Source organism: Saccopteryx leptura, chromosome 9 (assembly GCF_036850995.1).
Source record: "Saccopteryx leptura isolate mSacLep1 chromosome 9, mSacLep1_pri_phased_curated, whole genome shotgun sequence".
NCBI classification, from domain to species: domain Eukaryota; kingdom Metazoa; phylum Chordata; class Mammalia; order Chiroptera; family Emballonuridae; genus Saccopteryx; species Saccopteryx leptura.
Window position 1 is genome coordinate 37,219,418 of NC_089511.1, and position 11,897 is coordinate 37,231,314.

Consider the following 11,897-nt stretch of genomic DNA (forward strand, 5'->3'; position numbering starts at 1 on the left):
TCCCACCCACAGCCCCGGTGGCATGGCAGCATGATGTGGAGGCAGCAGTGAAGGAATTGTCTGCAACTTGCCCCTTGCCAGGCCAGGCCAGGTGGTGGTCCCTTCTCCCAGGAGACTTTTGACGGGTCTGACTGCCACAGTGTCCTCAGCGGGGAAGAAAGAAGGGGAGTGTTGCTGTCCCTGCCACAGCAACCCATTGTGGTGAAAGACAGGAAATCATTTTCCATTTAAAGCCAGGCACATTCCCCAGCTCCTTGGTGAAGTGCCACCTTTGCAGGAAGGTTTGTCAGGAAATGATTTGTTCCTTATTTACAGTAACAACAGCTTGATCGTGGGTGCAAAGGTGTGCGTATGAATAACAGTGTGTAAATGAAGGGGGTCTTCAAGTGTGCCCTCCCTGGATCCTGACCTGGCCCTTGCCCCTCCCCAGACCTCTGCTGGACAGTCACCTTCCAGGCCCCCAGGTCCCATGCCTGAACGGAGCACAGGAACCTGACAGGGCTCCTGACCCTCTGAACCAGAGAGAGGTCCCTTGGACTCTAGGAGGGACCTGCACGCATTTTGCAAGCTCTTGTCTTGCTGACTTTTTGCTGAAATAGCAATTTCTCACCCACTTCTGTGGCTCACCACTGCTCCTGTGATGAGTGCTGAGTGCCTACTGTGTACCAGGCACCGCACTTTACAAGCCTTACAAATGTTCTCCCACCGAAGCCTCACAACACCCTGTCTCCATTTTACAGATGGGGAAACCAAGGCACAGAGAGGCAAAGTCACGTTAGTCGGCAGGCACCTGGAGAAGCTCAGCCTGTGACTCCCTTGGGGTCTGGCTTGATGTGAGTCTTGCAGAGGCTAGAAAGTTAGAGTTCCCTCCCCACCAGGCAGACCCACCACCTCTCTGTCCTGGGATGGGGTGGAAAGAGTGGGGGAGGGTAGGTCTCAGCTGAGGGAGGTGGGGTATTGGACTGACCCTCTCCTTGCAGCCCATCCAACCAGTAGCCAGTGCCAATATGACTTATTGTCAGAAGTTGAAAACACTTTTAAAATTTGAGCTGCCACTTAAAAATTAGGAGAATTCACACAAATATATGTTACAGATTCCTCATTTCTTTGGAAAAGGAAAGAAAGAAAGAAAGAAAGAAAGAAAGAAAGAAAGAAAGAAAGAAAGAAAGAAAGAAAGAAAGAAAGAAAGAAAGAAAGAAAAGAAAGAGAGAAAGAAAGAAAGAACAAAGAAAGAAACAAAGAAAGAAACAAAGAAACAAAGAAAGAAACAAAGAAAGAAAGAAAGAAAAAGGATGATCTGGCCACCTTGGGCCTGTAGCCCACCCAAAACTGGCTGGAACTGTGTAGCTGTCCACCCGGGGGCAGTCCGCCCACTTCCCCTCCCCCACCCCACTTAGTGTACATTTTCTGATGGACTGGAGACCCTACACTGTTTTCACTGACATCTCCCCTCATCATCCCTTCCTTACCCTTATCACCCGCCCTCCAGGGCTGGCTCAGACTCTGAGGCCAAAGGCTGAATGCATTCACAAATGGTAGCTTTTGGGGGAGAGTGTGGGAGTCCCAGACTCCTTCCAGGCTGCCTTTCACAGGACAAAGCACATTCAGACACACAACCAAAATGTGGCAAAGGGGTTCAGTCCAACCCAAGCTGGGAACCTGGACTGAGAACCACAGAACAGGGACTGGAACCCCTGAGGCCACTGGCTAGGGACTGGATCTGCTTCAGGGACAACCACACTGCAGAAGGGGGAGCTTGGACGGGGACCAGTCTGCTCTATCGGTGGTCTTCAGAACTTCCAGGGGCTAGAAATGATATGGTCAGGTCTTAGGGCTCAGTGAGAGGCAGCCCCCAACTTCCTGCCTGGACCCCAGACCATGAGAACAGGAGGACCCCCAGGGCCCTCACCCTCTGTCAGAAGCCAGGAAGTTGTACAGAGGCCCCCCAAGCAGTGGCTGTTGCAGGCAACGGGACCCATTTAAGTTCAGCTGTTTTCCTATAAAAGTAAAAAATTTGAATGAAAGAATTGTCCACTGAGTTTCACCATGATTCAAATTAATTCTACCGAGTCACAGATCTGGGGAAATAAGATTTATCATGAAAACATCAGCAGATACATAACGGTGAGCTCTTGGCTTAGGTGGGATCTGCCTGAGCTCCCGACTTTCTGCAAATATTTTGGAAAGGAGGACACCCACACTGACCCTAAAGCCCCACGAAAGCCGTCATCATAAAGAAGAGGAGCTGGCCATGGAGGCCAGTGGGCCTGAGCCCACCCAGGGCATCCCTAATGGGCCCAACACCCTGTGGATGTGTTATCAGTCTCCAGAACCGGCCCTTAGCGCCTCCATTGTCATAACCACCACCATGACCTTTTCGGGGTTTAAAAAACCAAGAACCACCCAGTGGCTATGGAGAAGGACAGCAACCGTAGCTACAGCCCTGTCCTTGGACCCGGTTTGGGCACAGAACCATTTCTCCACTGCCCATGTTAGCAACGTAGGACGTCAGGAAGGTCGGTGGGGCCTAGGAGCAAGTGTTAGGGCTCACCAGGCCCTTCCCCACGGTGGCAGGGAGTGTGGTCTTCTGGTTCGCCATGTGTCCTGAGCCCACCTCTCCACCCCCTCCCACAGCCCTGAGCCTGCAGGCCAAGAGGGTCTGAGCAGGGAGGCCAGCCAGGCAGAAGGGTCACCCCTCTGACCCCCGTGCCACTTTGGGACTGCAGTCTCGCCTTGCCGTCCCATTCTTCCTGGCAGATCTCCCGGACCAGGGCTGAGTGGGGGGCTTGGCTCTGATGTCAGGTGACTCCCACTGAAGACGCCTAGGTGGTGAGTGGGGGGAAAGGTGGGGGAGGTGTCAGGCGCAAGGGGAGGGAGGGAAAGTTCAGCCCCGTCTGGAATGCCTTCCCAGCTCCACCCCAACAGTGGGTTCAGTCCCAGACCAGATGTCATTCTGGGGCATCTCACACACAGATCTTGACCCCCTCCTCCTCCTTTCTGGGTCCCTCCAATTCATTCCGGGCCCAGCAGAGTGGGAAAGGAGTCAGCCCACACCTGAACCCCGCTCTGGGCCCACTGAGTCATGACTCACCTTGCAGGTGAACAGAGCCCGATTCACCCACGGAGAGCGGAGCCTAGGGGAACAATCGTCTGCTGTGGAGACAGCACCTGAAACCAGGTCTTCTGGGGGCTGGTGCAAGCATCCAACCGCCAGCCCTGCCTGGCCCCGCCCAGGCCTGCACACAATGGGAGACCCAGTTTCCTGGCTGGATGTAATTTCAGAAGGTGTCTTTGTGTGGGCTCTGTTAACCGAGACACCAGCGACGAGCCAACGCCCAAATCTGCTGGATGTTGGCAAGAAATGCCCTCTGAGGAAAGGGTAGTAAAACAGAAAATACATGAAATGACCGTGACATTAACTAGTAGCGACAGGTGAGGGCAGAGCGAGCCAAGCAAAGGCTTGTAATCAGTCAGGCCAATCTGTGTTCAAATCTTGCCTTGGGCCACTCTGGCTGCGGGACTTCGGGCATCCGACTTAACCTCTCTGAGTTCAGGACAACGATACTGCCTCACAGGGTGAAGGAAGATGCAATGCAGGCACCAGGACAGTGCCAGGCGCCAGCAGACAATGCCTGGTAGTACGTTTCATGCACACTGAAGCTAATTACATTGTCTCGTTTTTAAAATCATCATCATACACGTGTGGGCAGCTCTGTGGCTTTGAAAGCCATTTTTGTCCATTACTTTATCAGAGCCACACAATGATCCTGTCTTTTATTTTTAGCATTTTACTTTACTTCCTTTAAAACATAAGTCTTGTTCTTATTGAATACGATTGTCCCAATATTCCATTCTGTTTTTCTTTTTAATTTCTCCACCCCTAGCAACCTTCAGCATAACAATTCTAGGACCATTTTCTATTAATATGAGTTTTCAGATTGCAGCCATATGATGTCTGTTTCCTAATTTAATTAGGTGATTCCTGTTATTAGTTCTTACATGCTCATTATTTTTAATTTGGCATATTTTAATGCACCAAAGAAAAGAGAGGCTCTGGATGGGGACCCCCAGGGCATCTCCTGCAGGGAGGAGGGAAATGTTTCTCCCACCTGCAGAGGGTGGAGGAACCCAGGAAGTGGAGGCCGCACCAGAGAAGCAGAATCCAGAAGCCAAGGGCGGGTGCTGCTGCTTCGAATAGTCCAGTCTCAGGTGAGAGAGGGTTGTGGCAGATCAACCCCCACTACATAGACGGGGCACCTGAGATCAAGGCTTCCCAGGCAGGGCAGCAGTGAGGATCCTTCATGAAGCCTTGCCCCCCAATCAGAAAGGCCCCAAAGGCAGCATCCCCAGGGCCCCCCAAGCCTACTGGGCTCCAGGTTCCTGGAGGTATGTATCTGGAGCTTTAGGTCAGATACCCACCTCCTGAAGGGTGGGTATCTGATACCATCCCCCTTTTTTGGCATTCACTGGCCAACTGCATGAATGCTGCCCCCCTGCACAACTCCAGGGGGCATCTCACAGTGCAATTTAAGTCAACATTACCCTGGGATTAGCACAGAACACAGCATGAGGGCTGCCCCCAAATGTGCACCCCATCGAGGTGGGCTCAGCCATCTCTGCTCCTGGGCTCTGGCCAAGCCCAGTCCGCTCTCCTCTCAGTGCCCACACGGAGCCCATCAGGGCTTCAGCTCACTGACCGCTCCAGGGCACCAGAAAGAACCCCCTGGGCTCTGGCCAACCCCAGTCCCCTCTCCTCTCAGTGCCCACACGGAGCCATCAGGGCTTCAGCTCACTGACCGCTCCATGGCACCAGAAAGAACCCCCTGGGCTCTGGCCAACCCCAGTCCCCTCTCCTCTCAGTGCCCACACAGGGCCCATCAGGGCTTCAGCTCACTGACCGCTCCATGGCACCAGAAAGAACCCCCACAAAGCTATTATGGAATTGACAAGGAAGAGGGGAGCAGGAAGCACAAGGGCCACGCTTGGAAGGGGCACTGCTGCAAGCATCCCGAACCAAAGCCCTGACTTGGAAAGCCTGGCGCATGCTGTGTCGAGGAGAGGCCACTCCAGAGAATGACAGTCAGTGGGTGGTCTTTCTCAGAGTATACTTTTCTTTTCTGTGGCCACAGACAAGTGACTGGAGAGAAGAGAGGATGGCCCCCATGACCCAGTGGTGCTCGGAAAGAGCTTGGACACACAGCAGGAGCACTATTTAGAAACACCAAGTTCTGCCCTGGCCGGCTGGTTCAGTGGTAGAGTGTTGGCCCAGTGTGTGGATGTCCTGGGTTCGATTCCTGGTCAGGACACAGAGGAGAAGCGCCCATCTGCTTCTCCACCCTTCCTCCTCTCACTTCTCTCTCTCTCTCTCTCCCTTCCTCTCTCTCTTCTTTTCCCCTCCTGCAGCCATGGCTTGATTGGGGCAAGTTGGCCACAGGAGCTGAGGATGGCTCCATGGCCTCTGCCACAGGTGCTAAAAAATGGCTCCAGTTAGAACAGAGCAAGGGCCCCAGATGGGCAGAGCATCACCCTCTAGTGGGCTTGCAGGGTGGATCTGGGTCGGAGAGCATGCAGGAGTCTGTCACTAAATAAAAATAAAAAATAAAAGGAAACTCCAGGTTCTGAGAGTTCCAGCCCTGCTGATTTTGCAATGATAGATTGCCAGCTACTTAACAGGATAGATCACTGCAATTACATGTCACTTCTGATATTCACAGTCGCAACAAGGATGTGTCAGCCTTGCAAGGTTTGTAGGAAATATATATGATGTTCCGTAATGCCGCTAGAAAATGATTTCAGGAAACAGACTTGAGAGGATTCTAATAAAACCCACCTGTCCAGGGAAAGCAGACGGCCCCACGGAAACTGCAGGGGCTGATCCCCTGGCCTGGAGAGTGTGGGCTGGGACGCCCTGACCCAGCAGGCTGCCCATGCCAGGGAGGGATGGCCACCTCGCTTCCGTTTTCTCAGTCACCTGCACACAGGTGATGTTCAAGCTGTGAGAGCCTCACAGCAGTGACGCCTGTGGTCCTGGCCCACCCAGAGCTTTTTGCCTGGTGGTGTGCTCTTCTCAGAGCCCAAGGGACACATCTGGACAAAACGGTCACTGTAGGAACAAGACAAACCCTCTGACACTGCAGTGTAGCCCTCAGCACTGATGCAGGCAGGGCTGTGTGTCCCAGGAAACCGTGGACTGAGAGCGAGGGCCACACTTCCTCTGCCAACACAGCCCTGCCTCCAGGGGACCCCAGCCGGACCCCGGAGTTGGTCAGGCCCGTGGGCTTTGGAACTCTGGCTCTGTCAGTTTCCAGCTGTGAGATACTGGGCAAGACCCTCAGCAGTGTGTGCTCTAGGGAGAAAGCCCAGCCCCAGAGTCTCAGCCCAGCCCGCTTCACTGCTTCTGCTGGAGGTCAGCTCCTGGTCACCTCTTGTGAGAGAGAAAAGGCAAACAAGAAACTCGCAACTCCCCTCTTCCAGGAAGCCCTCCTGACTGCTCCAGTCAGGACTCTGCCCTCAGCTGTGTGAGAGGAAAGAGTGGGTGGATGACCTGTGAATGAAGCTGCAGGTGGAGGTAAGGTGGGGCAGGTGGGGGCTTCCTGCTTCTCTCGCCTGGTTCTGAGGTCTGTGGGGCTGGAGCTCTGGGCAGAAGGGTGACAGGGCAACTCCACACACACCGCCACATATCACAAATGCCAGCTGCTGGAAACAGAATGTGTGGTCTCCAGCCCCATCCCCCAGCCCACTCCCTGTCTTGTGTGTCCGCTCAGTGAGTGGTAATCCTGAGCCCCACCTGCCAGAGCCAGAAACCCCAAGCTGAAGTCAACCTGAACCGACGTAGCTGCCTTCCTCACCCCCACATGGTCCAACTCCTGAGCCCCCCGATGCCCTGACTTCACTCTACCCTCTCCCTGCCCGCCCTAGGCCTTGCCCTCTCTTCCAGCCTCATGTAATCCCTCCCAGCTGAGCTCCTTGTGGTTGTTGCCCCCTCCCCTGCCCACAGCACACAACATGCAGCCTCTACAGTGGGTGTATTAATAGCCACTCCCCCTCAGAATCCCCTGAGCTCCCCGGGGCCTGCGCTCCCGAGGGCTCCCTGTGCCCCGGCCTGACTATGTCTTCAGCCATGAGTCTATATGCACAGGTCACAGTCCAGCCCCAAACCCCTGGGAGTTCTTGCCATGCCACATTCTCTGATGCCTTCGAGCCTCAATCCATGCTCTTCTCTCTGCCCAGGCTCTGCTCTGGGCCCAGTCCAGGCAATGTCGAGCCTCACAGCTATTGGGGATGCAGTGGGCACCGTGGGCAACAGCCAACTCTGAAACTGGCTTGAAGCCCAAAGCATGTGGCCTTGGGCACAGCTCTTATCCTCTCTTACCTCAGCAGTCTCATCTGTCAAATGGTGTAGTAGTACTCACCTCATGGGGTTTTAAAAGCATTAAATGAATGCCAAATACGTGTGAAATGCTTGTGAGGGTGCTGTGATAAAGAGAGTCCCCGAGAGTGTGAGCCAGCATCAGTAGTAGCTGCCGGTGTGTTGACCCTAGGAAGTACTTGGCACCTCGTCTGCAAACAGGAATAATCACTGCTTATAAGAATTATATGCATTCAGGTATGTAAAGTGCTTAGCACAGACCTGGCATGTGGTAAATGCCTGAGGGTTGTTTGTTGTTGTTGTTGTTTTATTATTATTATTATCATCCTTGGATGCCCTTGTGCCCTGGAAGGAATGCGCTGGGGCAGGCCGTAGACCAAGACATCGTCCGAGCTGTCCAGTTCCTTTGTCTGCACTCAGGGCCCCCGAGCAGGGCCTCTGTTCTCACCATGGCTGGTTTCCTGCCGCGACACCAGCCCTAGTCCCCAGCCCCACCACCCACAACTCCCAGCTTTGGGGAGCCAGAGTTAGATTACTGAAACAAAAACTCACTCTGCAAAAAAACCCAAACATTAAAAATAACTATTTATAGTATGCTAGCAACAGAATTTGTATCATAAAGTCAATTTTTTTTTTTTTTTTTTTTTGCATTTTTCTGAAGCTGGAAACAGGGAGAGATAGTCAGACAGACTCCCGCATGCGCCCGACCGGGATCCACCCGGCACGCCCACCGTGGGGCGACGCTCTGCCCACCAGGGGGCGATGCTCTGCCCATCCTGGGGGCGATGCTCTGCCCATCCTGGGCGTCGCCATGTTGCGACCAGAGCCACTCTAGCGCCTGGGGCAGAGGCCACAGAGCCATCCCCAGCGCCCGGGCCATCTTTTGCTCCAATGGAGCCTTGGCTGCGGGAGGGGAAGAGAGAGACAGAGAGGAAGGCGCGGCAGAGGGGTGGAGAAGCAAATGGGCGCTTCTCCTGTGTGCCCTGGCCGGGAATCGAACCCGGGTCCTCCGCACGCTAGGCCGACGCTCTACCGCTGAGCCAACCGGCCAGGGCAAAGTCAATTTTTTTTAATGTATCAATGAATAAAGCAATCAATCCACCGGTCACTTTGGCTTCATAGGTCACTAACAACGACACACTTCACCCCATTAAAACAAAACCTATCCCACTCCATAGAATGAAGAAGAAATGATAAATTTACAACAGTGCATTGTGCAGCCCCAATGAATGGATGCATCTAGGCAACTGACATCATAAAACAGAGAGGGGCAGTGCGGGCCTCCTGAAGGAAGAACTCGGTACCACATGTGAATTCTAGCCAAAGAACAAAGGAAAAACGGAACCTACAGTTCAAGAACAGAAGACAACACTGAACTGTACCAGGCAGACACAATCGGCAAAAATGCCGGCTATGGGAAACTACAGGACTCGTGACCCAGTTTCCTCCAATAAACAGCAAGAGAGAAATAAAGACGGAGAAGGAATCTTACAATGGAAGAGATTTAAAGACTCACCCACTAACTGCGGTGTGTGGGCCTGATCTGGATACTGAACACAACCAACTGGAAATAAAGGCATTTATACTATTTGTGAGACAACAAGGTATTTGAGCACCGGCTGGACCTTTGATGGTACTATGAAATTACTGAGTGTCAAAAAAAGTTCATGTCTTTTAAACTGAGAACTATATTGAAATGTTTATGGCTGAATTGATACTCCACTTGGTATCTGCCTGAAAATCATATAGAAAGAGGGGAGTGGGCAGGGATGTTTGCGGGGCCAGTCTGACCATGCTGGGTGAGGGGGGGGGCATGGGCTTCACTGGACTGTTTGAATATACTTTTGTGTGTGTTCCGAACTCTCCACAATGAACATTCACAAAGAAAAGCAAATCATGAAAGTTCACAAAGAAAAGCAACCGCCCAGCCATTGGTGTGGAGCCTCTCTCCTGCCTCCCTGGGGCCAGCACGTCAGGATGTGTTTTTCCAGGTCTGGCATGCTCTCTGAGTCTTTCGCCTGGGGAAGGGGCATGTCTAGTCTCCTGGGTCAAGAAATGAGGTTCCTGCAGCCTCAGGGCCTGGCAATATTGAAGAATAAAATGTTGGAAAGGTGAATTCTCTGATAATACAAGAAAATCTAATCTTAGAATGAAGGGAGGTTAACTGGCGGCAACTCACATTTCAAAAGATTTGATTTAAATACAGCAAACGTTTTTGAAAATATGGCTCGATTTACTAGAGTTGGCAACCCTATAAGATTGCATCAACTGCATGAGACAGGTGAGGTTTGCTGAGAAATTCAGCGGCAGTTAACACCTGGAGCTGCAAGGGAGAAATCTCAGTGACCTCAACCTTGAGGGAACACAGGTAACTAAGAGCTCGGCCAGCCCCCTCAAGCTTGTTTCCAAATCTTCACTTACACCCTCTCCCTCCCACCTTGGTCAGTACCACCAACAGCAGATCCCAGAGACCCCGTTCCTAGGGAACTTTCTGCCACTGTGAAAGACAGAGCAGCCTATGTGGAATTTCCTTTGTAGGTCCCTCTGCCCCCAACACTCGGTCTTGCCCAATCCGGATGGCAGCATAGCCGCCTGCATCTGCACCTCCCACAGGCAGAAATCCACCCAGAGAAGGCTTGCCCGGGGCCCTGGGGGCCACCCACCCATGCAACTGGATACATACACTTTGTAAGCACCGGTTTCCAACAGATAAATGTAATCAAGGTTTATATGCTCAGAGAAGCCAACAGGATGGGATTGTTTCACTTGAAAGATCAGAAGAAAATTGTAACTAATGTTGTGGAAAATTACTTTGATATTGCTTTCTTGGTACCGAATCACAATTAGGCTGCTGTGAGAAGTACAGGGAAGGAATAAATGAATAGTAACAAATCAACACAAACAGCCTGTGTCAGGAACACTTTGCACAGGGAAAGTAACGTAAGCATTATTTAAAGTTTTATGACTGTATTCCACGTGATTTACTTAGAGTGTCAAGGTGGCCCATCACCTGGCATGTGGCAAGGGTAGTCCAGCTCCACTCACAGCCAGGAGAACAAGGCTCAAGACCCAAGTGTGCTCCTTGCCTATATCCGCCAGGCCCATGTGGTCCATGGCTGCAGGGGACGCGGGCTGCAGCTTCCTTCCATCCTTCACACCCTGCCAGCCTGTCTCCAAAATCCTTCCCCCACTCCCCGCCGCTAACCACTTCCTCCTAGAGATGCCAGTCACCAGATCCAACCCCACCCAGGAGCATAGCGCCTGCCCCTAGATGCACCACGGAGGGGTGCATGGCACCTGTCCCAGCTGGAGCCTTAGACACACTCACATCTCCTCCACGCCCATCCCACAGAACACAGACACCAGCATGAGGACCATGTGCCCGTGTGCACACCCCCACCACACACACACACACACACACACACACACACACACACACACACACACAGATGCTCCAAGGATGCGCAGTGCCATGTACCCCAAGTCGCGTTTGAGGGCCCCTTTCCAGGAGCTTGCTCCATCTCGGATAATACACAACTGTGGGGCCAACTCTCAGTCCGCCCTGACGGCACTGCCCGGGGGCTGAGCCGATCCTGCTGATACTGACTCCTTAACCTCACATGAGGCTGCAAAGTCTTCACAGAGGAGCCAGCTTGGTCACGTGTCCTTGCTGGGGAGCAGCCAGACCCACTTGTGACAGCCACCATCTGTGAGGGTCCGGCCAGGAGTGAGTCAGCATCGATGACTCGCTGCCGTCTCCTGGGACACAAGGCCTTGGCTGCCTCTCACTGACTCTCTGTGATGAAAGAATCAACTCCTCCGCCAGGGACTCTGGTAGCAGCTGCCAAGCCCGGGGCCCTAGGAGGAGCCTCTGGCCTCCTCCTGCTCCTTCTGCCTCTCCTCCACCTATTGCCTATCGGCCCACGCTCTGCCCTGAGAGTGTGAGCTGGCCAGTGCTGAGGGGGGTCAGGGAGGAGGCTGCCTGCCACAGGAGCCTGTGCGCCCCCTGAGGGCCAGGTGCCCAGGTCATGCTCCACCTTCCTGTGCTATGTGCTGCTGGTGGGATGGTGTCAGGACCTCAGCCTGAAGCCCCAGCCTCCATTCTGCCTTCCTGTTGTCTGTCCAAGAGCATGCAGCACATGGGTGCCTTCACGGACCCTCCCCTTACAAGGCCCCCAGGAGCCCTGCTGAGAGATGCTGGTTCTCTGGGCCTGGGAACGCTGCTTCCCTCTCACTGCAAAGCAGAGTGACCCCTGGCCTTGGCCCTGTGCCCACTGCCCTCTAGCCTCGCTGTGTTCTCTGGGGCAGAGGCTCTGTCCCAGCAGCAGGCACCTAACCAGGCACCTTGCCCAAGCTCCCCTCTCTGCATCCCATCTGCCCAAGGCTCTAGGACCTGTCTCCCCTCACTCCACCCCCCGCCCCCCGTCCCTAGCAGACCTCTGCCAGTCAGGGAGAGGTTGCCCCTCCCGTGGGTCACCAAGGACAGGTGATATAGGAGGCAACAAAGGGGGTGCCAGCAGAAGCAGTT

General features: G+C 53.5%; 1 protein-coding gene across 4 annotated transcripts in view; it reads right to left on the reverse strand.

Moving 5' to 3' along the window:
- The window catches only part of CHST8 (carbohydrate sulfotransferase 8), a 120,993-nt gene that overhangs the window by 57,526 nt on the left and 51,570 nt on the right, over positions 1–11,897 (reverse strand). The gene's annotated exons all lie outside the window — the stretch shown is intronic.